We start from the raw sequence: 23163 nt of genomic DNA, 5'->3' as shown, positions 1-23163 counted from the left end.
AGAAAGATTTAGTGGTTTTAATTTTGGTAGTTGGATCCTAAAAAAGGAAGCATGGCACATGGCCTCTTAAAAAGTTGCAAAACCCACTCTCAATAAAATTTAATATGCCCTGACTTGGCTTTCCTTTAATGTGCACTGTGTGAAGTACAGCGGTATAACATTTTTAGCATCAATCATTTCAGCACACTTCTGAGTAATGCGACTACCTCACACCTCTGCAGATAGGACGTTTATTCAACAGTGCCACTTATTTTCTCTGCACTATGTGCACGTCTGCACACCCACAAACACGTGTATCACTGGCAGCATTTCATTGCTTTCCAACTGCCCAAGGGAGGAGTCACTAAGTGCAGAGAGATCAAGAGAACTGTGCTGACACAAACTCACTCCCAGCAGACCAGATTGTCATCCCAGCAAAACAGGAGCCCTGGTGAGTCCATGCTGCTATGTTCTCTGGGTGGGCACTGCTGTGTCTGTGTGCATGTCTAGGTAAATTTCCTATCCACTAATCCTTGATGGAACAAAAGTGGCCAAATCTGCTGCTGCAGCGAACGGATGGAGTCCTGCGTAACTTGACAGAGCTGTAGCAGGTTACACCCACTAAGTGGTTGGCTCCAGGAATGAATTTTGCTGCCATAGCTATTATGTGAAAGCAGCACTACTGTAGATTGTATTATTTATCGCATATTTATGTCACTGGTGCAGTCAGGAGAGTGCAGCATACAATGAGGAGGAGCAGGGCCACCTAGCTCACCAAGTCCAGTCCCTCCAAAATCACATAAATAGATGTTCTGCCAGGAACGGCCTGTGAACACTGTGAACATTTTCGCTGTCACACCCACACCCCCACACCCCACCTGAAATAGATAAAAAGCATAGTGTTCTACAGGAAGCATGAGACATGAAAGTGTCATCCATGCTCTGGGCCCCAGAAGTAACAGAGAATTTCCTCCCATCCCCTAAAAGGGTCCATTCAGGTACCACCATGTATCCTGGGTGCCACAGGGAGCTTTGGCTTTGTGAAGTTAAAATGTGTACAACACAGGAGTGCACCCATCAGGGCTGAATATTTATTCAAGTAGATACCGAACAGTAACATTTTGGCTAAAAACATAGACTTCCTTGAACTGCGAACCAAACTTCCTACAGGGTGGGTTATATACCAAGACTGTACAGAAGAAGACTGCAGGAAGAAGCCCTTGTTAGTCAGTATGTCCCTTGTTAATCTTGTTAGTCAGCATGTCACTGCAAAACATATCAATAAGACCATATTCCCCACGGGCAATGCTATAAAGTAGCAAAGTGAAAACTACTGCTGATTTAAAGCAAGAATCCCCATTTTCCTAAAGCTAGTTTTCCTCTGGGAAACATTTGTCATAAAACACAGAGATCCAGCACGTTTGGGTTTTTAACGGGGACAGTCAGATCAGCTTCAAACCTCTCATGTGAGATATTCATTAACTTTTTCAAAGGAACAGGTCGATTTGAAAGCAGAATTAGACACTTCATATGTAATGATCCAGTTATCACCTAAGACTGATTTTCAAACAATTGGATGTGAACTGGCCACAGGACATGGTTAAAAGGAAGTTCGTAGAAAGACAGCATGGGAAATCTAAAGCCAAAATACATATGGCCTAATTTAAAAACAGGATTAAAGGAAATTCACAAAGTCATTTTGCTGCCAGATTTAATTAGTATGTTTAATATGTGAGATCACCTGAATCTACTTTTACTTGTTTTGTGTCCCATTAGGAGTTTCACAGGAGCAGTAATATGATTGAGTGGCCCCTGTGAGGGATGAAGCTTAGGCTGCTTTGAAACAAATTGAATTAATTTGAAATGATTCTTTCCAGGTATGACATTCTTGGAAACAGATGTCGGGATAAGGAGGGAGGGCATCAAAAGGACTGATAGATAGACCTAAAACCGTACCCACCTTTTTGTATGTACATCGGCACCTTTTAAATATTTCCAGAAATATTGTAGAAAGCCTGATCATATAAGATTACAATTGATGATACTCTACAGAATTATGTTACCATTTGAGATATTACAGTGGCAAGGGTCCTCACACAAATTTTCCATCTCTATCACTTCTCTAAAATGTGAAAGCTGTGGGGAATGGGTCATGGGACCTTTTTTGGTAAGATGTTAAAAGAGTAAATTTGTACTCAAATTTACACATGGTGAGTGAAATAGGCCAGGCTCCAGTTCGCTGGCTGAGACAGAGCCATTGTGGAGGAAAGGGAGCCTTATTTTGAGTGGCATTCACAGCCCTTCCACTAGGTTTCACTATCGTTGATTGATTTTACATGGAAGTCACTCAGGAGCTTACATTGCTGAGTAGCAGTGCAAACTCCTAAATAGGATAGAGCAGATTTATACTGTTTCCCAAACAAATGGTATCATAAATGCTTTAAATAGTACAGTTACATAGCTAAAATACTGTATAACAGCAGAGGAGGTGGAGGTAAGGGCAATAAGGATAGTATCAGCAGAAAAAGTGTTCTGAGAGTGATTTCTGGAGACTCAGAACATCTAAAATTTACACCCAACTCTGTAAGCTACAAGTGCTCAGCTTGCCTGAAAACAAGCCCATGCATATGCATTCTCATTTTAACCTACAAAAACATTTCAAAATCCAGGCCCTGATCTGGCAAGATGCTGAATGTTTTCCCTTTTCATCAGACAAGCCTCTAAAGAGATACTGAAGCGTGCATACTGTAGGAGCCGAAGCGCAGCCACAAAGGCTAATTTACCCAGCCAAAAAGCAGTCATTGCTGCCACTGCTATGCAGACATACCCACTGCCTTCAGCAGAACTTCAGTGAAGACTGAGGGCACTTGTCACTTCACAGGGAGCACTCAGTGTCTTCCAGGCTCACATTGGGTCTACATATGGATGAGCCGAATATTTTTCACTACAAACACTCTTCCCCTTCCAGGCCTCCTTCGCTTTCAGTTCTGAAGGGTGAATTCATTGAAAACATCTGCACTACTAGAAACATTCTGTGCTTTTTCCAAACCTCATCCCCATGGTGGCTCTGTAGTAATGGAGAATAGACAGAGCTGCATAACACAAGCCTGCAAGCAATGAACTGCAGTAGGAAGAGGATACCAAATGCTGCAGCTTTGCCTCCAGTACCTAGGCACTATCTGGGCTCTGCTCACCTTCTGCCCTGTATTCTGCTCTCTGCCATACAGCCAAAAGCATTCCCCCTCCGCCATACAGCCAAAAGGCTTCCACAGAAACTGCCACATCCCACTGCACTACTCTTACCTCCACGATACAGAACACATCTTCAACAAGTTCCACTTAGCAGTCTGTCACGTTACCTTCTGCACACCTAGGAGTTGCTGCATGCTTCCCTCAGTATCAAGGCCAATTCTGGAATTGGTTTTGGGGTATTTTACATAATTTCTATCTCTCCTTCTTTTGTCATTTTTCCTAATTTTCTTTAATTTTGCAGACTTGCCGCACTAAATAAAGGGCTCTATAACCATGTCACAACAGCGTGGTAGAGGCATGAATGGGACTGATCCTGTGCCATTCACAAGTGGCAGCAACATACTGGGCTAAGACTTCAAGAGCATGTTTATGGCAGCAAACTTTAAAGAGCCACATGAAATCTTCAAACAAGGGAAAGGAAAAGATGTATTTTTGTTTGGGGAATAAGGGATGTGGACCAGCCTTCAGCAGGCCTACCAGGAAGGCATGTGTAAGGGCTTGCATGGCCATCTGTTTCTCCTCCTTATCAGCACTCCGGTGCCAGCTGCCTCTGTGGCTGAGCCGTCCCACGAGCAGGCCCCCTGCCCGGTCCTGCGTTGCCTCTGTCTACTCCTCACTAATCCCACATAACTCTATGAGCTGCTTCCTACCGGCCCTATTTGGCCCCACCCCACTATAAACCGCGTATAAATCACGGGGGGGAAGCCGGCGTCTCCGCGCTGGTGCCTGCTCGCAGTGGTGCTCCCTTCCCTGAGCAGTTTCTGAGGCACGCGAGTAGATGCTGCACTTGCTTTACTTCCCGTGCTCTTCAGCCTGCTGAACCTCCATTTCCTGCAGCAGTGCCGTGGAAGTGTGGTCCAAGCCTGAACAACCACGGGATTTGTTTGCTGACCTAGCACCTACATCCCAGTGCTGCCGTGCCCAAACTGCAATTAAAACTGCAAAAGCAGCCCAGAAGTCAATACCCCGGATAGACAGGCAAGATAAGAAGCTAATAGCAGATAGAGAGGCTGATAGGCGAGTTTGAAAGCTGCAGCCACCTGGGAGCCATGCACGGTGATGCAATCCAGCAGTGGCAGTTGCCAAAGTCATTCTGACAGCAGAGGCCAAGGGTGGGCAGGGCGCCCGCAGGGGCGCCGGGGAGGGGAGCTGGGTCCATCTGTGCAGAGGTGTGAAAACAGCAGAGCCACAGCCAGGCTCCCTTTGGGGCGTCTCATAGCACTGGCAGCACAGCACTCCACTAAGCCTTGTGCTCAGAGACCATGAACAACCGGGATTGAAAAAATATGTGTAACCTGGCTGAAGGACAGCAAGCTGCTGGGGGAACAGAGAGGGAAGGCAGGAGAGCGTGATCGGCTGTGGATATCTGGAGGATACTGACCCCAGCAAGGGCATGGAGGCCAAGAAAGAGAGCAAGAAATCATCTAGGATGCTGAGTTTTGCGTTACTGTTCCCTGAATGAAATACTGGATGAAATTTAAAGAACAATGAAACTCAGCCAGGCAGGACAGGCTGGCAGATGCTCTGGCATTTCATCTCCTTTGCATTCCAGCACCCTCGTAAGCAGGATAACAGGGAGGTAGGCATGGGAGTTGCTCCCACAGCTCACCCAAGGCACAGCAGCCAGACCTGGCCTTCTCAATTCACTTGCAAAGGTGGAGAGGATCCATCTCTATTGTAATATCTTTCAGCCCAGGAGGCATGGTCACGGACCAACCACGAAAACAATTCAGAACAAAACAATGATGCCACTCCCCGAAGAATTACCCATTGATCTAAGTGTATGAGAAGTAACAGCAATTGGATGTAGTCTCTCCACCAGGGACTTAGAAATTTACAGTGAGTTGCCACAGCACTTTCACTAGCTTTTCAGCCTTCTCTCTAGCTTTACTGCTTTCCAGCCAACAAATTAGTCTATGCAAAAGCCAACATTGAATGCATTTTTCACTTTAACCTACATGTTGAACTTCAATGTCTTCAGTGAACCCAGGGTTAAAGACGGACTGATGTAATTTTCAGGATGGGTTTATAAACTCAGATCTGTCCCAGATTATTACAGACTTGTTGTTATATCTATAATAATAACAACTTCATAATTTACCTGTTTGTCTCCAAGTACAACGGCTATTTCCTACTAGTTACCAAATACTGCTACCAGCTCAGCAGGAGTTGGCTTTGTGACAGACCTCCACATCAGGACTAAGGATGGTGCAGGACTGACAACTGAATTACAGAGGGAAGCACTTGCTTTTACTTCAGTTTTGAAGGCTCTAGCAGCAAAGGTCACACCATTATCACCAACACTGGCTTCCAGAACTTCCCTTTCCTGGGCTGTCAACTGCACCAGCTATTACAAACCTCTGACTACCTCTTGAAGGAGTCAATACTCTGTACAGCTTATTTCTTATTTTACTTTTAAGTGGTGATTTGTATTACAAAACAAGCTATGATCCCAGTGTCCTTGTGCTAGGTGCTGCAAAAAGTTTTTTGTGAATTTTTTTGCAATGGGAACCTAGAAGCTAAAAACAAAAATATTTAGGAAAAAATTAAATGGAGAGGACAAGTTCTACCACTGTATCAAACCTAAATTCCTATTGAAGGGTACATTCTCACTTGAAGGAATTATTACAGAGCCTACTGGAGTTTCTGTGGATTTTACTGAGACTAAACACTAGAAATATTTCATATTTGAAACAGAAAGGCTAAAACTTCCTGACCAAACACCCTAAACAATGTAGAAATGTGTATTTGAGTGAGATATGAATTCTGGCTGGATCCAGTCCCATGAAGGTCAATTCCATGTCATACAGTACAAAGCATAGCTCTAAGATTAAAGAGAACTGAAAAGAAATCCTTGTTCTGCTTTGGTAATTTTCATTTACAGAGATGCAAAATACAAATATTTATAAACAATATTCTTACAGGAATTTGAGGGTGTTGTCCTTTTCAAATCATTACTATTTAAAGAAATTCTGAGCTCACTTAAAATGAGATGCAACATGTGAGTATGCATAGCTTTGTTGGAGAAAATAAATGCTATTAAAAATAAAATTAACATTGGAAAACCTCTGCCACTAATCCCAACCAATCAGCCTGGCAAGCTTGAAGGCAAACATGCAAGAAAGTCTCAGAGAATGCAATGATGCAAGAGGCAAAAGAATCTGCTTGCTTGGGTAAGATAGGTCACTATTTCACACCACCAAGACAACACCTCCAGGCTCTTTTATTTCAGTACTGAGCTAACCTGACCGTTTAGCTCACAAAGTCTGTTGGGACCAGATGATGATGAAGACAGTAGCAAGATAACTGAAGATTAAACTTTACAGATATTTCTGTTCCTGAAATTACTTCCCTTTCTCCCTTTCTCTACTCTGCTATTGGATCTGGCTCACAAGTTTCCTATGCCCTCTTAATAAAGTTAAAAACAATTCAACCAGCTGAGGATTGGATCCTAAATTTTTGTTGCTCTATTAGAAGAAAGTAAAATTAATGGTGCTTTTAAAGCCTCCAGAAGGTCGGCAAGAGGTGCATGGAGCACACTGTGACCTAGTGTTAAAACGAAGAGATTCCAGTCCCAGTTTCTCAGCCACCTTTAAGTCAGAGGTACAGAAGGAATCATATACCTGCAAAATGCAAAGAGGAAGGGGATGTGATGGACTGCAGGGCATAGGTAGTTACTCAACAGTATAAATAATTAGTAAAAAGAAGAGCTTATGAGTACAGTAGTGGAAGAGGTGCTTTAGAAGTGCAAGGAAATGCAGCTACAAACCCACTGAGCTGTGGGTGCTGTCTGCATGCTTCTATGGTGAGTGTTATTTTGAGGAGGTGAGGAATGCAAGGCAGGGGGTCTGTGGTCTATGGTTTGTTTTCCCATCAATACATATGTCTGACTTGGAGTAAAAGATTAACAAGACAGCTAGCAAATGCCCTAGGAGACAAATGGGTAAAATGCTGTTTGTACATGTCAGTTGAGGGAGGGCTCATTCTCGTCTCTCAGTCTCTGAATGAATCTGCTAGGATGCACACCTGCACCAGGAAGACTTCCTTGACAAGGTAACCCTTTCCTCTGCAGAACACATGAGCATGTCAGCAGACAGCTTACCTTACACATACATTCTTTCAGTCAATGTGGTTTGGAAAGAACCTTCCACCTACTTTTTTTTCTGCATGTGACGTACATTGCTGTATGTTACAGAAAAGCCCCAGGTAAAGTAAATGGAAACACTATCCAGCAGCTATGCACCTGGTGTTTTTGCATTTCCCAACAGATATTACAGTTGCTGGAATGATGTGTGAATCTCCTACAACACCTCCTATTGACAATTTAGTTTAGGTGTGTCATGAGAGAGATCTGAATTATTGATACTGATGACCCACAGCCTATTGCTAAAAACAAGGAAGAAAGGAAGTGAGGGAATTTATAGTTTAAAAACAAAAAGAAAAAAATGCCAAACTATAAAAGTTCACAAATATTTACATTCTCTACTTTTGACAGCAACTTTTCTATTACAGGCTGAAAAGACTGCAAACAGGCATGCTGACACTTAAATATTTCCGGGATGGTCATGGTGGTGGAGAGAACAGCTAGACTGTCAGTAAAGCTCACCTTTTCTAGGTATCAAAAATTCTGCTGTATTTTCCTGTCCTGTTGGCAATCTGTGCTACTGGTGATCCCTTCAGAGTTGATGGTGTAATGGTGTTGGCCTGAGTCCCACTGCAAGGAATGCAGTGGCACCCAGTCAACCACCAGTACTAACCACAATCTCTCTGCAGATCTTAACTAAACTGGCAGCTCAGCTTTGTGTAGTAATGCCACAAGAAATAGGAGCACCTTTTCCTTCCCTCACTATCTTTCTTTTTTTGTTCTTTTTTGATCTTTTCTGGAATAGTCTGAGGGAGTTAAGCACATTCCCTAAGGAGAGAACTGACCCACCACTTGTAACACTGTCACAACCTTCAACGTCTCTTATGTTCTGATGTCCGCTTTACCTGAAACCTGTCAAGTGTGAGTCACATCCATTTCCCTTATGCCATGATGGAGAGGAATGCTGATATGTGGGAACTGACAAAGCAGTACGAGGGAGCTGATGTTCACCTCTTAAACCTGACGAAATCTGCTGGTGAATCATAGGGTAAGAGCTTGACCTCACCCATGAAGTTGCGTGAAGATTAAAAGAACTTCCTTGTACCTCCTTGTTGTGCCTCTGACTACCAGATTTATTGTCTGGAGATGAGCAGTTAAACCACCCCACTAAGCTCAGGGAGAATGAGTTCAAGTCTTGTCAAGGGCCATCTTTGACAACCCAGCTCAAAATAACATAAGCTATTCCTTTTGATGAGTCAAGAACAACTACTCCTTCTATTGAACACAACAGACAGATGTGGTTGGCTGAGGAAAGGAATACACTGAACCATCCCAGACCCCTTCCTATCAGTGACATTGAATATATTTTTGTGTGAAAAGTCTGGAGCCTTGAATGAGAAGGTGATGTTGCAGGAAATTAGTCCTCAAGCAATGTTTCTATCTCACTTAAGTCTGGCAGCATGCAAGCGAGCACAGGATAAGCTTGTCCAAAAAAGCTGAGAAATAGTTAGGTAACTATAAGACCATCTACAACAACCCCTAAAAAGCAGGAAAAGGGAACATCATTAAATGAACATGATTTACTATGAACTGAACAGCCTTCTGTATGCAAGGTTCTTAGTCACCTAAGGATTAAAATGATCCTAATATTTGAGCTTCCTGTACACTCCTGACTGCAGCTCTTGAACTCACGAGGATTTGGGCCATAGTCACTGCCAGGGTGCTATGTCCCTCCTCCCTAAGAGTGCTGCCAGAATGCAGGAAATAAGACATATGTTAGTCCATCCTGTACTGTACTCTTACTTCTATTTTTTTCCTTCTTTGCAGCTGCAAAATACAACTGAGCAAGTTAAATTCCACTTCCCTTGAACACGGAAGCCAGCAGTGCCTTTTGTCACATGGTCACATCAGCAGACCACAACAACAAGCACAGTCACCTGGTGAAACAATCCACCCAGAGATTTGGAAGGAAAATTTCCTTCAGGCAGGTGACACTGGACATCTGGCAGTCCTCTGCTTCTGTTCTGAGAGCAACACCCACGTTGTAGGGCATGCTGCCAGAAGCTGCACCCACCTGGGATGTAGCCAGCCCAAGATGAAAGGGAGCACCAAATCCAGAAGGGGTGATTAGCATTCACTGATGTTGTTCAGGACACAAGTACCTGGGAACATGCTAGTTCCCCTTAGGTGTTCAGTACTGCATGGTAAAGTCATGGAACTAAGAAAGTTAATCAGGTCAGAGCCAGGCTTGCATATGCTTTCTCCACAGGAATTACAAACTAGTTGCCAAATATTCAGATTGGGTAATTGCTACCCGGACTACTAAGGATATGCAGCCCAAAAGAAGATAATTGCTCAGAGGTTCTGATAGATTGCATCACTCTCTGCCACAGTATATGACAAAATGAGAATTATCAACATGTAAGGATACAAGCCTGTGTGTACAGAAGAGCTGAACCCATCATGGCTGGCTGAAGCAGAAAAAACATTAACACCCAGACTGTTTATAGGAAAGCAATAATTTGATTCTGAACTCCAGAAGCATTTGAGGAATCCTGAGATTCCCTGAAATAACCTTCCCTTTCTTAGGACACAGGGGACAAGCATTCATCTTTGCTCTAAAATGTAAATTTGACCAAAGCTAATTTTACCCCAGTGGCTAGCTATGAGATCATTGTTCTAACAGCATACAAGTTTAGTCTCACACTGCCACATATTTTATGACCAAATGTAACTTGGAGCAGAGCCTGTACTGTCCATCAAGGGTGCTGCTGCGTGATAAAAAAATCCATCATCCATTGTATTTAACGATAAAGCTTTGGTGAAAATCAGGCTACTTCTAACAAAAATCATTAGGAACTACTAAGATTAGGAAATAGAAAGATAGGCATCCAAAATATTACAACCTAATTGTATGTGAGAATGTAAGATTCCTGAAGCATTTCAGAGGCACATTTCTTCTCTGCAACCAAACAGCAATACAATCCAGAAAACAGAACAGATATTTATTCAAATTTTTACTCTATCCCAGCCAGTTGTGCATACAGTGCTGACTCAGGAGCAAACATTAAAAAGCAGGAGCCGTGCAGGAACTTAGAAATCCAATTGTACATCTCCCAAGGGGAATCATTACAACAGTGTCAAACAGGCCTTAAGCAGGAGGAATGGGTAGGTGGGGGAGATCTGACAGCAGAGGAAAACAGTGCTGGTAGAAAAGACCCCCATAACAGCAGGTACAGTCGACACGCATAGCCTTCAGACCGAGGCTTTTAAGGAGAAAACTGGTGGCCCATATTAAAAGCAAATAAGGAAGACATGGTGTAAATATAATAAGGAGAGAGAGCGCATTGAAATATCTGGTGCAGGCCCCACTTCTGTGTGCCATTATGAGATTATACTCCTCTTTGTTTTCTTAGGTTTATAACTCAAATAGTTAATTTTAGACATGACCGCAAACAAGCAAGTAGACTCAAAACTACATGTCTAAGAAAACTGGAAGCTGGCAATATTATTAGGGCTTATTCAAGGTACGACCCCTGGCCACAGATGAAATACTAATTAAAGGTTGCATTCAGTACCTTCAGAAAGTGACTATTCATCACAACAAGGGTGTTTTGTCTAATTGTGTAACATAGTTTTATTTTGCTATGCATAGTAAAATAGACCAAAATGTTAATGTAAGAAGACCGCAGAGCTTTAGTGATGGGCTGAAACTTAGGACAGGCATGCGTGCATTAATATTTTACTTCAGAAAGTATGTAAGTCATTTCAATAACACTGTGTTTGTCTTCTGTGTGAGATAATGGATAGTCAACAGTCTTTTTTTCATTGTTGGGCAGATCATCGAATTAGTGTCTAAATTAAGGATCTGATTAATCTGCTTTAAATAATTTGTCCATACAAGTAAAATCACCGCAAATTTAACATATTCACATTTCTGGGGTTTTTTACCATTAAGAATAGGGGTTTTTATCAATGCCCAAATCACAGCTCCCTTAAACTGGGAGGTTTCCAAAATTCTGATCTTATACCATGCCTCTCTCTCCTACATATAAAAAAAATTGCTTCTTTATCTATTGTGAAAATATCTTTTTTCTTGTCACAGGAACTACAAATTCCACTGCTCCCATTCACACCAAAAAGAACATTACTCCCTAAACAGCACCACTTAATCCAAAACAAACAGTAAGATATCTAAAATATCCCTTAGTTTACTAAGGGACATAAGACTCAAGAGACAGAGCACCTCCTTCTTGGAACAAAGGAAGGAGAGAGGGTGGATTCAAAAGGGCTGTAGTCAAAAGGGTCTAACTCATCTCCAAGTACCATGGCCAAATTTATGAGTGTTTCCACAGGAAAAAAAAAAGTGTCAAAAGGACATCCTGGGCTGGAATGCAGTAGAATTGATTCCCACAAGCCTGGGAATATTGCTGGTTTTCACGATAGAGCTGTTAATCTTATAATAAAGTAACTTTTGAATGGATTTTGCACTCAGCGACGAGCTCTACTAGCAGTGACCGCAGTGTGAGCAGCCCTCCCCAGTAACAGGGCTGTGGAAATATTGCTGGAGGCAGGTCTTGCATTGCTTTCTTTTGTCTCTCCACTTAAGCTTTGCAGAAAGATACTACCAGAAGCACAGAAAGGCCACAAAACTGAAAACATAATTTTAAATCAAAAGGCTTTTAGTGGTTGTCTTAAAGGGGCTATCTGTGTTCCCAATAGTGACTATAGCAATTACATGACAAAAACATCTAGACAGGTGCATAATTTAAAAAGAGAAAGGACATCCTCCCTCTTTAAGAGAGGTCAGGCTTTATATTTCAGTAGGTCTGTTTGGCTAACAAAGGAGAAAAAATGAGGACAGAGTGAAAGAAGGAGGAGTGGAACAGCATAGGAAAAAAAAGATGAGATGAGAGAAAAGAATGGGCAGCAGAAAAAACAGCAGGGAAGGAGGATGAAAGAGAAAGATGACATCTGACTTGGACAAGGGGTGAACCACAAACCTAGTCATTGCCAGTGTCCAGGACAAAAATAACTCGTTTGTCCAGCAGCAGCAGGGCAGCTGCTGGTGCAGCAGGACAGCATCCCCCCCACGCTGCTCTGCCCAGCACATCCCCAGCCCACTTCCAGGTCTGCCCCTTTCCCTGTGCTGTGTGGCAGAACTCAGTGTGTTCTTGCAGTCCCTGTGGTTGTGGTTAGGAAACTGCCGCATGATGGGTCTCAATAAAAAAAGTATTTTAATACAAGAAAAACAGGAAACTCAAGCACGTTTTGAGTCTAATTCAATTTCAGTTCCGTGATTCCTTTATTTTCTATGGACAAAAGGCATGTAACAAAATTATGAACTGGGACGTAAAGAAAGCAGAACTGTGCACATGACAGATAAAACTGGCTCATTATGTGAAAACTGAAGCCATGCAAAATAAAAATTCAGAGCAGATTAGAGCACCTCTCATCCAAAAACCAGTTAGGACCAGTCAAGCACATCCCAGCACCTGGACAGAGTTTGAGCAGAACGTATATGAACAGGCGCAGGTCAAAGTTTCACAAGGGGAGACGACCAGGTTATAAAGAAATGCAAATATTCTTTCTTCATTTTAAGCTGAAAGCAACCTCTGGTTTAGGAATCTTCAGAGGCAAGGTACAAGGTACAAGGTTCAATGTCAGCTGCCTCACACTCTCTTTGCAATATCAGTGCATTTCAGTGCTAATGTACTAAAGCATGACACTAGCTAAAGATAACCACATTCTATTGAGAAACATAACAATAGAAATAATGGAATAAGCACTTCATGCAATTTGCTAGGAATGTAGTTTGGACACCAACAGCCAAAACAAACTAAAATGGCAAATGCAAGGACTCTCTTTTGAAAAGATCTGCAAACAGACTCAGCAGCTTAACAGGGGGTCATATTTTCCACAAGGATAAACTGTCCTTGAACAATATTTTCAGTGTTCTGAGTACTAACCTGCTTTCTTTTCATATGGATTGTTCTCACCTACACTCCTTTTCCCTGAACAAATATTGACTGTGACCAATAAAGTTCTGCTCTCCATTTACGAGTTAAATAGCATCGCATTCCCACACGCTGCTTTATATACCCATACATTGAGCATACATGCCCACAAAAAATGACATCTCTAAACTACGTCTGGTGGAATTATTTTTAAGCAATCATATTCACTGTAGATTTCAGTCCTGATTCATCAAAACATTTAATTCACTGTGGTATTAGATCTGTGAGCAAGAGGAATGAAACATTCAGCTCAAGGAAGAAGGTGACATATTTCACCAGCGATAAAGCATTTCTGTGAGTATGTGAAAGAGTGATGCCTGATGCATTGCTCATAAGCATGAGAGTAAACACATCATCTGCACAGGGAACTAGTGACATGTCTAATTTCAAGAAAGCAACAATAGGTATTTTTAGTTAATTATTCATACATTTCTAAATGTGTTCAAGGGTTTTACCAGGTCAGAGTTAAAGAGGACAGATTACAGCCAGCAAGATGCCAGCAGTCTGTAGGTGATAAGCATGCTGGACTACTACCTGTTATACATTCATTATTCGCCTATTATTATTTGCTGCTCATTGTCTTGAAAATTTCAGTAAACAAGTCATAAATTGAAAGAATCCTTAGATGTGAATCACAAACATCCAGCACAAACTATGTATGAAGAAAAAGGGTAAAAATTTCACAGGTTAACATACATAAACAGAGCACATCATCTAAGCCTCTTTTCTTTTCTACCAGGGGACACATCCTCAGCACACCAGGGCCCACCAGCGTCTGTGCTATGTTTATATAGCTTTGGGGAAGTCAGGGACTGTGATCCACATGCAGGTCCTTTTTGCTGAATTCCCCTCCAGGGGCGCAGGGGCGAAGAGGAACACATCTCTCATGAACACCTGCAACCAGCAGTTCCTTCCTCAGACACTTAAATAGATTTTCCTCACACTACAGTAAAACAAGATACTGGCTGTTTCCCTTCATACGCCCAAAATATAAACAGTTGTGCTAACAAGAAAGAAGGTGAGAGCTGCAGCAGATTAATCTGGGATGCAAAAGTAGAGCTATGCTGGACTTGAGTTTAATTTAAAAATCCCAGCTTTTCTGCAGTGCCCCCCAAAATAGGCTGAGGTTCAGACTGCATGGCATGCTTAAGCTCTATCACAAGCACACTCATATACCTTGTTTAGAACTGTTCCTAGTCTTACAGATCTCTCTCAAGTCTCCTGAGACTAGTGGTATCTGACAAAGTTAAATACTGGGCCCAGTATTGTTCGACTTATTCATCAATGACCTGGATGAAGGGGCAGAGGTCTCCTCAGCAAGTTCCCTGATGACACAAGGCTGGGAGGAGCGGCGATACCCCAGAGGGCTCTGCAGCCCTTCAGAGGGACCTCAACAGGTTGGAGAGATGGGCAGAGAGGAACAGTTTGAAATTAACAAAGGCAAATGCAGGGTCCTGCACCTGGGGAGGAATAACCCCAGGCACTGGTACAGGCTGGGGTGACCTGCTGGGAAGCAGCTCTGTGGAGAAGGACCTGGGAGTGCTGGTGAACAACAAGCTGTCCATGACATGTGTCCTTGTAGCCAAGAAGGCCAGTAGTGTCCCGAGGGGCATTAGGAAGAGCAATGCCAGCAGGTCGAGGGAAATGATCCTGCCTTCTACTCGGCCCTGGTGAGGCCACACCTGGAGTGCTGTATCCAGTTCTGAGCTTCTCAGTACAAGAGAGACATGGAGCACTTGGAGCGGGTCCAGCAGAGGGCAATGAACATGATTAAAGGACTGGAGCATCTCCCTTATGAGGAAAGGCTGAGGGAGCTGGGCCTGTTCAACCACAAGAAGAGGTGACTGAGTGGAGACTCCACCAAATGCTATAAGTATTTGAAGGGAGGGTGCCAAGAAGATGGACCAGGCTCTTCTTAGCAACAGGACAAGAGGCAATGGGCAGAAACTGATGTACAGGAAATTCCCCCTCAATATGAGGAAGAACTTCTTCAATGTGCAGGTGACTGAGCACTAGAACAGGTTTCCAGAGAGTTTGTGGAGTCTCCCTCACTGGTGATATTCAAGAACTCTCTGGATGCAATTCTGTGCAATGTGCTCTAGGGTGGCACAAGTTTAGCAGGGAGGCTGGACCTGATGACCCACTGTGGTCCCTTCCAATATAACCCACTCTGTGATTCTGATCTTTACAGGAGAGGCTCAGTGGCCACAGACTATCTGTGAGAGCCACTTGGATGGTCTCTTGGTGGAGAAAGAGGAGAACCCACATAGGCAGCAACATTAATAGACTGTGTATGGTCTCCTAACAACTTGACTAGGATTGGACCTAACTTGATTTAGGGCCTAGGTAAGCCTGATGTTTGAAATTATTAGTGTGGACATGCATGGTCTATTTTCTGTTTTATATATGCATTTGGTTTTTGTCAAGATAACTGGACTTCAGGACAAGCAATAGCCACAAAGCAACCAACCACCAAGCTGAGCCCAATGGCAAGGGAAGCACCAACTTCCCTGTGGGTGGAAGCAGGAGTAATATATCAGCACAGAGCCTTGATTAAAGCAGAAGAGGGTAAGAATTCCCATCCAGAAAAGAGATGTCTGTCCAGCATGAGGAAGGACAGGTTAAACAGCCCGTGCTACCTGCTCTGTACTAGGAGATGCGGTCTGTACAACAAGCTCTCAGCGCCAAACGCCAGTGAAGTGTTAAACAGAGAGAAAATTAAGTCAACCACCAACATGCTGGAAACAGCAAAAACTATTGGCTTTGGCACATGTGCAAAGCATATATGCCTGGGCTGCCTGGAATAGCAAGAGATGCAAAATCCAGGACTGCCAGGATTGTTGGTGAGAGGGAGTGATGAGATGCTGCACTGCTGGGCAGAAAAAAAAAAATCCCATGTGCTGGTCTCAAAGGAAATCCAGATGGTCTCCTGATAATCTTGAGGGTGAGGATTTCAGATCCATCAGGCCAAGAAAGAGGAACTACACAAAATCAGAGAATCACTTAGGTTGGAAAAGACCTTTAAGATCACCAAATCCAACTACAAATGCAACACTACCAAGTCCATCACTAAATTATGTCCCTAAGTGCCACATTTACACATCTTCTAAATACCACCAGGGGTGGTGACTCAGCCACTTCCTGGGTAGCCTGTTCCAATGCTTAACAATCCATTTGGTGAAGAAATTTTTCCTAACAGCCAATCTAAACATCCCCTGGTGCAACTTGAGGCCATTTCCTCTTGTCCTATCACTTGTTACTTGGGAGAAGAGACCAACTCCCACCTCACTACAACCTCCTTTCAGATATTTGTAGAGTGTGATAAGGGCTCCCCTGAGCCTCCTTTTCTCCAGACTAAACAACCCTAGTTCCCACAGCTGTTCCTCCCAGGACTAGGCCCTTCACCAGCATGAGACAGTCATATCAAAATGCTTAGGAGACTTTCTTGTTCACCAAGTTGCTTGTTTGTAAGGTATTTTTTTCATTTATCAGCAAGCATGTTCTATACTAACATCTGCTTGACAATTTGATATTTGAAACCTGTGTCATCTGAAACCTTATCTGTCTCATTTGAGCAAATTTACCTTCTGTCAAACACTAAAGATCTTTGCTTTTAGTTTAAGGTGACCTTGTTTCCAAACTTGTAAACCCTGCTTTACAGAGAAAACATCTTTTCATCTATTATTTGGCCACTATCAAGAATTTAGCAACAAGCGCACAGAACGAGTCACACTTCTGCACACCATGCAATACAAACAGGAACGTCTCTCTCTTTTAAATAGTCCCTAATTAAGCCACAATGCTGGTTTCAGGGGCTTTTCCAGTACTTCTGAGAAGAGACAATAGGCTGAGTTAGACAGCAGTGGCAAGCAGCCAGTGTGCAGGTGAGAGAAGAAAGGGACCTCTAACTTCATCTCCACCCAACATTCCCACATGCTTGACCCCTTTCAGCCGCTATGAATAAGATTTCACTGGTTTTCTTAAAACAGATGCTACTGAGAATAACTAGGAAGTCATTAAGCACTGTAAATAATTAAAATAGATAATACTGTTGTAAAAATACACTGAAGAATTGCAATTTGTGATGCATGAGGCTTGCTGTGCTGGATATGTAAACTTAATAAATAGAGAAATTAATTTGACCGCAAAAGGTCTTCCAGTCAACCATGCAAATTAGCACAGTGCCTGGTTGAAATGCATATATCTCAATACTGCTTTTAATCAGAGGATCCCAAAATATATTTGTGATCCATAATTAATAAGACATATTATATTTCCTTGAGCTATGCAAGTGTGATTATATCATACACTGCAGTACTCTCATTGCACTTCTCTATGAGCTGTAAAACTGTATTACTGTATGAGTGGGCTCATATAATAGCAACAAGCTGTGACCATTGCCTTGTTTCTGGTTTAGAAGTGTGCTAGCTATGTAAATGTCTGCATATCCATGTGTTGCCATCGCAATTCTTTCCCTCCCTGTGCAGGTACAAAAGACACAAGTTGGTGGGAGGATATTAAACTTGCAACAGTTTTTTCCCAGATGCCTACTTCTTGCTATTTTCCAGTGGGATCCTCCAAAGGAGAAGCAGCAACAGAACTGAAAAGGGAATGTGTTTGTGTACAGATGTGGATGCATGAGTGACAAATCAGTACATCACACTGCAGAATCATGTAACTTCTGAGAAGCAGATAGGTAAGCCTAAAATATACTATTCAAAAGCTGGATACCTAATTTTTCTTGCTAACCATACAGATGTGGATGCATGAGTGACAAATCAGTACATCACACTGCAGAATCATGTAACTTCTGAGAAGCAGATAGGTAAGCCTAAAATATACTATTCAAAAGCTGGATACCTAATTTTTCTTGCTAACCATGACGAAGATTATTCATGATGAAAGAGATTTAAAAATACAATTTAGTTTTAACCATGTATTCTTATTTAAAGACTAGAAGAAAAATATTATTTTACAGGTAGTGATCAGACACTATGAGACTTAACTTTCCCACAGTTGCATTGTACGTCTGTGCTCACACTGGCAATTGCATCCACTCAAATTGCTGTTAATTCTGCTTACGACATCAGTGCCTAAGAACTACGGCAAGGGTAGTGCCTTCACTCTCGCCAGGCTCTGTGCACACAGAGCTGCAGGCAGGCCCTGCCTGGAGGTCTCACAGCCAAAACAAAAAATTGAGGAAAGGCTGGAGAAAAGGCAGTACCACAGCCAGCAAATTGTGCAGGCTTTAGATAAAGTGGGGGTGTGGAACCAAAACAAACAAGTGACTGATGAGGAAAGATTTAAGAAGAAATAGGTCAGGAGAGATTAAGATAAACCAGAAGAGACAAGGAGCAAAAATGAAGTGAAATCACTGTGGGGAGTGGTAAGATGCAGAAAAAAGAGAGACAGCCCTCCAGCGAAAGAGGATGGGGTACAAAAAATGCTCCAGAAGTGCAGTAAGCTCTCACAGCATCTAACAGTCCCTATTTCAGCAACTCCGGTAGCTGTTCCTCTCTGTGGTTCAGTGGAGGCATCACTTGTGTCCTAACATCCTCTGAGCAAAAGAGCTCCCTACACAACTCTGCACTGAGGGAAGGGGGAGGGCTGGGCACTGACCAGAGCCCGTGTACTTCCCCATCTCCTCACAGCCAGCTCAGCCCTGGCTGCCTCTGCAGCTGCTCTGCCAGCTAAAGAGCTTGGCCGCAAGGCCAACCACAAGCCCGAACTTCTTCTCCTGCTAGTTGGTTCACCACTTGTATCTCACTCAACAGGCCTGCTCTGAGCGTGCTGCGAACACATTGAACACTCCTGCTTCTCTTCCATATCCACACTATTTCCCTTGCAGGTTTAGATGAGCAGAAATATATCTCTAACAGATGAGAGAGGAGGAGAGGAAAGAGGAGAAAGATGGAGCTTTCTGGCTCATCACCCAGATGGCTTTTTAGCCAAGTGTACTGACAAACATGCAATACTGCTAAAAGCTGTTGCTATTAAACCCAAATGAATTTGAAGGACAGACTTCGATCCTTATTATTTTTTTGTGAAAGCTGTCAAAATCCCCAGATTCCTAACTCTACTGTACCAGAGAGTTGCGTCATGCACCCTTTTCCTGCAGACAAAAGGACACGGACACATAGCAGATCATGGTTTATGATAGCTGGAAACAGAAGATGCAGGCACTGGCACTTACCTCCATATCCCTATCCCCTGTGGGAGGAAATGGAATTCAAGGGGATGGATGTACAACCATTTCTCATGGTATCTTGCCAGTCCTCTGCCCTGAGTCTATTATGATTAATGCTGATCCACCACCTGGAGCCTGTGTTGGCCGTTCATACTGTTTTTCATGGCGAGTAACCATAGTAAGCATGTGTAATAGATCTCCACCCACATTTTTGAAGAGTTCTGGGATTGCTAGAAAGATGAAGCAAAGTTAAACTGGGTCCCAGACTGTACCATGTAACCAAGTTCCCTGTGGATCCACTTTCTGCTGACGGGCTTGTAGCAAAGGCTTCGTCTCCCTTGAGGGTATATTAGGAGCAGCAAGAAATGAATTGCAGCAGGGTCAGTTCTCAACAGGCAGCAGGTAGGAGAAGATATTTTCTTCTCCTAAGCCACTCTGAATCCTGTTCAGAAGCAAGTTTCTCTCCAGAATCCTTCAGACAGTGCAACACAGCTCACTGCCTCTAAAAGGCTGACCTTCAAACAAGAATATCAAAGTTAGGGCGAGAGGTTTCTGAAACATTTCAAACAGTTTCTTGTGAGTCATCATTAAAATGGCCATTTGTGGGTAAGAACAAAATCCTGAGCAAAGGTTACCCCTCAAATGCTTTTGAAAAGCCATGTGCTGTGTTAAACAAAACCATTACAACACAAGCTGCAACCTATTTCCAACATCCAGAGCCAGAGATCATATAAAACTATCAGATTAGATTTGTATTGTAAAAGTTTCTACTAACATAAAGTCAGCCTGATAATACTGATATACTACACCCTATACATAGGTAAATCAATATTATCATTACCCCCCAGAGTGCAATACTCAAGCTAGGTTTGGTAATCAAAGCAGACTGCATTTAACAGAATATCAGAAATATTTATTACATCTTTAAACAATTGCAAGCCTGAAAGCTAGAGCCCTGATGATTCAAAGTAAAAAAGCAGGATTTTGATAGCACTCCATGGAAAGAGAATTTTCTTTCTCCATTTGGCACACTACCATCAGATCTCCTGCATGCAATCCAGCCCCACAGTAAGTATCCAGGCCACATACAACACACGTACACACCAACAGGCACCCAAAGTTCAGCTGTTGCAAACTACCATTGCTTGTTTGACTCGCACAACTGTTTTGCGGCACCTGAGGATCTGGCCCAAGGAACATATTCCATCAGAAACTGAAAAGCACCAGTTTTAATGTGCTTTTGACAGATCAACAAGGTTGGTGCTGTTTTTTAAATTAACATCCTTTAGTTCATGAGAAGTCTTCAGCATTTTTATATTAAAACAACCATTTTTAGCTCATCTGCAAGGTTTCAGGCCAATGCGAACACACAGTACCGCCAGGCACTGGTGTTTGGGGCTTACAAGTTATTAAGTTTCAGTCACCAAACTAAAGGCTTAGAATCTCATCTGAGATTCCAAACTTCTCCCTACAGAAGTGAAGATTGTGAGCTGGGACTGAGACTGTGGCTGTGACTGAGAGACCGCCCAGCTTCAAAACAAGCCCCACCAATTCTCATACCTCCATCCTCACCCACACTTTCCCAGATAAGATGCTTTGCTTCCATGTTGAGACTACTGGGAATGTGATGAGCAGGCTCTGGTTTAACAAGAGTGTTCTTGTCTTTCTGTCCAATCACTAAAGTGGGTAGGTCAATGGGATCAGAAGTTTAATGAAGTTTACAAAATAAAATCTGCTATTAATACAGTCTGGGTGGTTTGGGGTTTTTCTTTTACTAGAGTAGTTCATAAGAAGGCTCATCTACTCATCTGTTCATTCTCAAGAAATGTAAACTCCTTAATTCACTGCATGTTTAATTGGAAAACCCAGGGCCCTGTGATGTATCCTGAGCCCTACCACCCAAGGAAGCACTGCAATTTGACGACACATTAAACACTATAATTCATGGAAGCAACTTCTAGATATAAACACTGAAAATCTTTACAAGTAGTGGTCAATTGCTTGTTGAAGAAACTGCTTTTAGAAGGTCCCCCTTCATCTGGTTGCTACCATCCCTCTGCCAGTAGCTGCCCACACTGCAGAGCTCCTCTTCATTCCTATACAAATGCTAGCAGGTTAATTTAGCACAAGAAAAGCTCTTTACTTTAATCTGGCTGACACTACCCTGAAGCAGATTCTCACTGTCTCTTTCCACATGGCTGTAGGGGCAATGGCATTACAGAAAAAAAAAATGTTGGTAACCAGCAACAAAAAGGAAAGCACATCTGAAACCAGTGTGCTGATCTTCAGTGGATGCCTACCACATCCTACAACACAAAACATCAGTCAAAGATGAAATCTGCAGGCAAAACCAATCTTTGCATGCCAGTGCCTTTCCTTTGAAAGAGATTAAAGAAAAAGTAATTGCAGTGAAAAACTAGTCCTTTACCTAAACAAATCTGGGGAAATTCTAGGAACACATACCTTGGAGAAAAAGAATGCATTCTGGAAATAATTAACAACTGGTTGGCTTCTCTTATGGTAATGTTTGAATTTGAAGCTAAGGAAAAAGACAGTAAATTTCAGCAGATAGATCTCAATTTCACTTCTCTAATGCTCAAACCTGAATGTTAATGTGATAGCAAATTTGGGCCGCAGCAACTTTTTCCTTGATTTTTATTTCTTTCCTGTGAAACTCTGAAAGTGTTTTTATCTTTTTTAATTTCAGGCTGGTTTATGTTCATCAAATTTTATTTTTCTGTATAACTGCCCAAAATGCTGAGCGTTATGTTGATACATACAAATCTCAAATTCAGTTTCCAAGGCTTTCTTCTGGAAAATGCCAATTTCCTCTAAAACACTCATTTTCTATGGAAAAAAAAAATTGAGTTTCTTCTCTTTTCTCAGGATAGATCTCATTTCAAACTTGCAGTGATTTGTCACCTTTTCATCCAAATCTTGGAATAGCAATTCAAGATGATTTTCCAATTAGCCAGATCTTGAAGTAGAGTGGAGGAGGCATTTCTGTGGAGCTTGCATTGTTCTGTATGTTCCCCCTGTAGCTGTTGATGAAAATCACCTCTTGATAATGGCAAGCAAAGGAAAGGAGGAAGGGGGCTTGAAGGAGTGGGAATACCCAGTAGAAAATAAAAACCTTTTCAAGAAATTTAAGATTTCTGTTCCACTCTGTCCTTATTGTCAGCAAATCTCAAAACAAATATATATAGTGCCACTTAGCACTAGTGTAACTGACTCCTTCATGTTCCCCCATCCTTCTTTTTTTAATATTAGTCCTATGGAAAATGAAACCTTGTAACTTCTGATCAGCCTAGGCATGGAAACCAGTGCTGCATTATGCAGACAAGAAGGATCTCCCTGATTTCAAACAGGGGTCTGAAAAACCAAGTGAGACCAGTCCAACACAACCAGTCCCTGGACAAAGTCCCCCACGCCCCTTCCCAGATGTCCCTCAGCCAGGACTTGCCTCTTCCCTGCTGCTGCAAACCTGGGTCTTTTCACACCAGAGTACAGCACTCATGCCAAATTGTGAAGTGGTTTTACGAGGTGGAAAGGCACCAGCTAGGGGCTAAAGAAAGGCCAATAAACTCCTCTAACTTGTAACAAAATAACAGATTTAAACCCAGGTCAACTGAGGTGAAGGGCAA

The 23163-nt window shown here is 42.5% G+C and overlaps 1 long non-coding RNA gene across 1 annotated transcript; it reads left to right on the top strand.

Annotated features, from left to right (window-relative positions):
* The first annotated feature begins 342 nt into the window (after window positions 1-342).
* Window positions 343-13375, top strand: LOC116442116. Its single transcript, XR_004239406.1, has 4 exons — window positions 343-430; window positions 7744-7846; window positions 8121-8363; window positions 9143-13375. It is a non-coding gene; the product is annotated as an uncharacterized LOC116442116 (long non-coding RNA).
* Window positions 13376-23163: the final 9788 nt, after the last annotated feature.

Source organism: Corvus moneduloides, chromosome 3 (assembly GCF_009650955.1).
Source record: "Corvus moneduloides isolate bCorMon1 chromosome 3, bCorMon1.pri, whole genome shotgun sequence".
Classification (NCBI taxonomy): Eukaryota; Metazoa; Chordata; class Aves; order Passeriformes; family Corvidae; genus Corvus; species Corvus moneduloides.
Note: the sequence above shows the minus strand (reverse complement) of the source record. Positions and strands in the feature narration are given on the sequence as shown.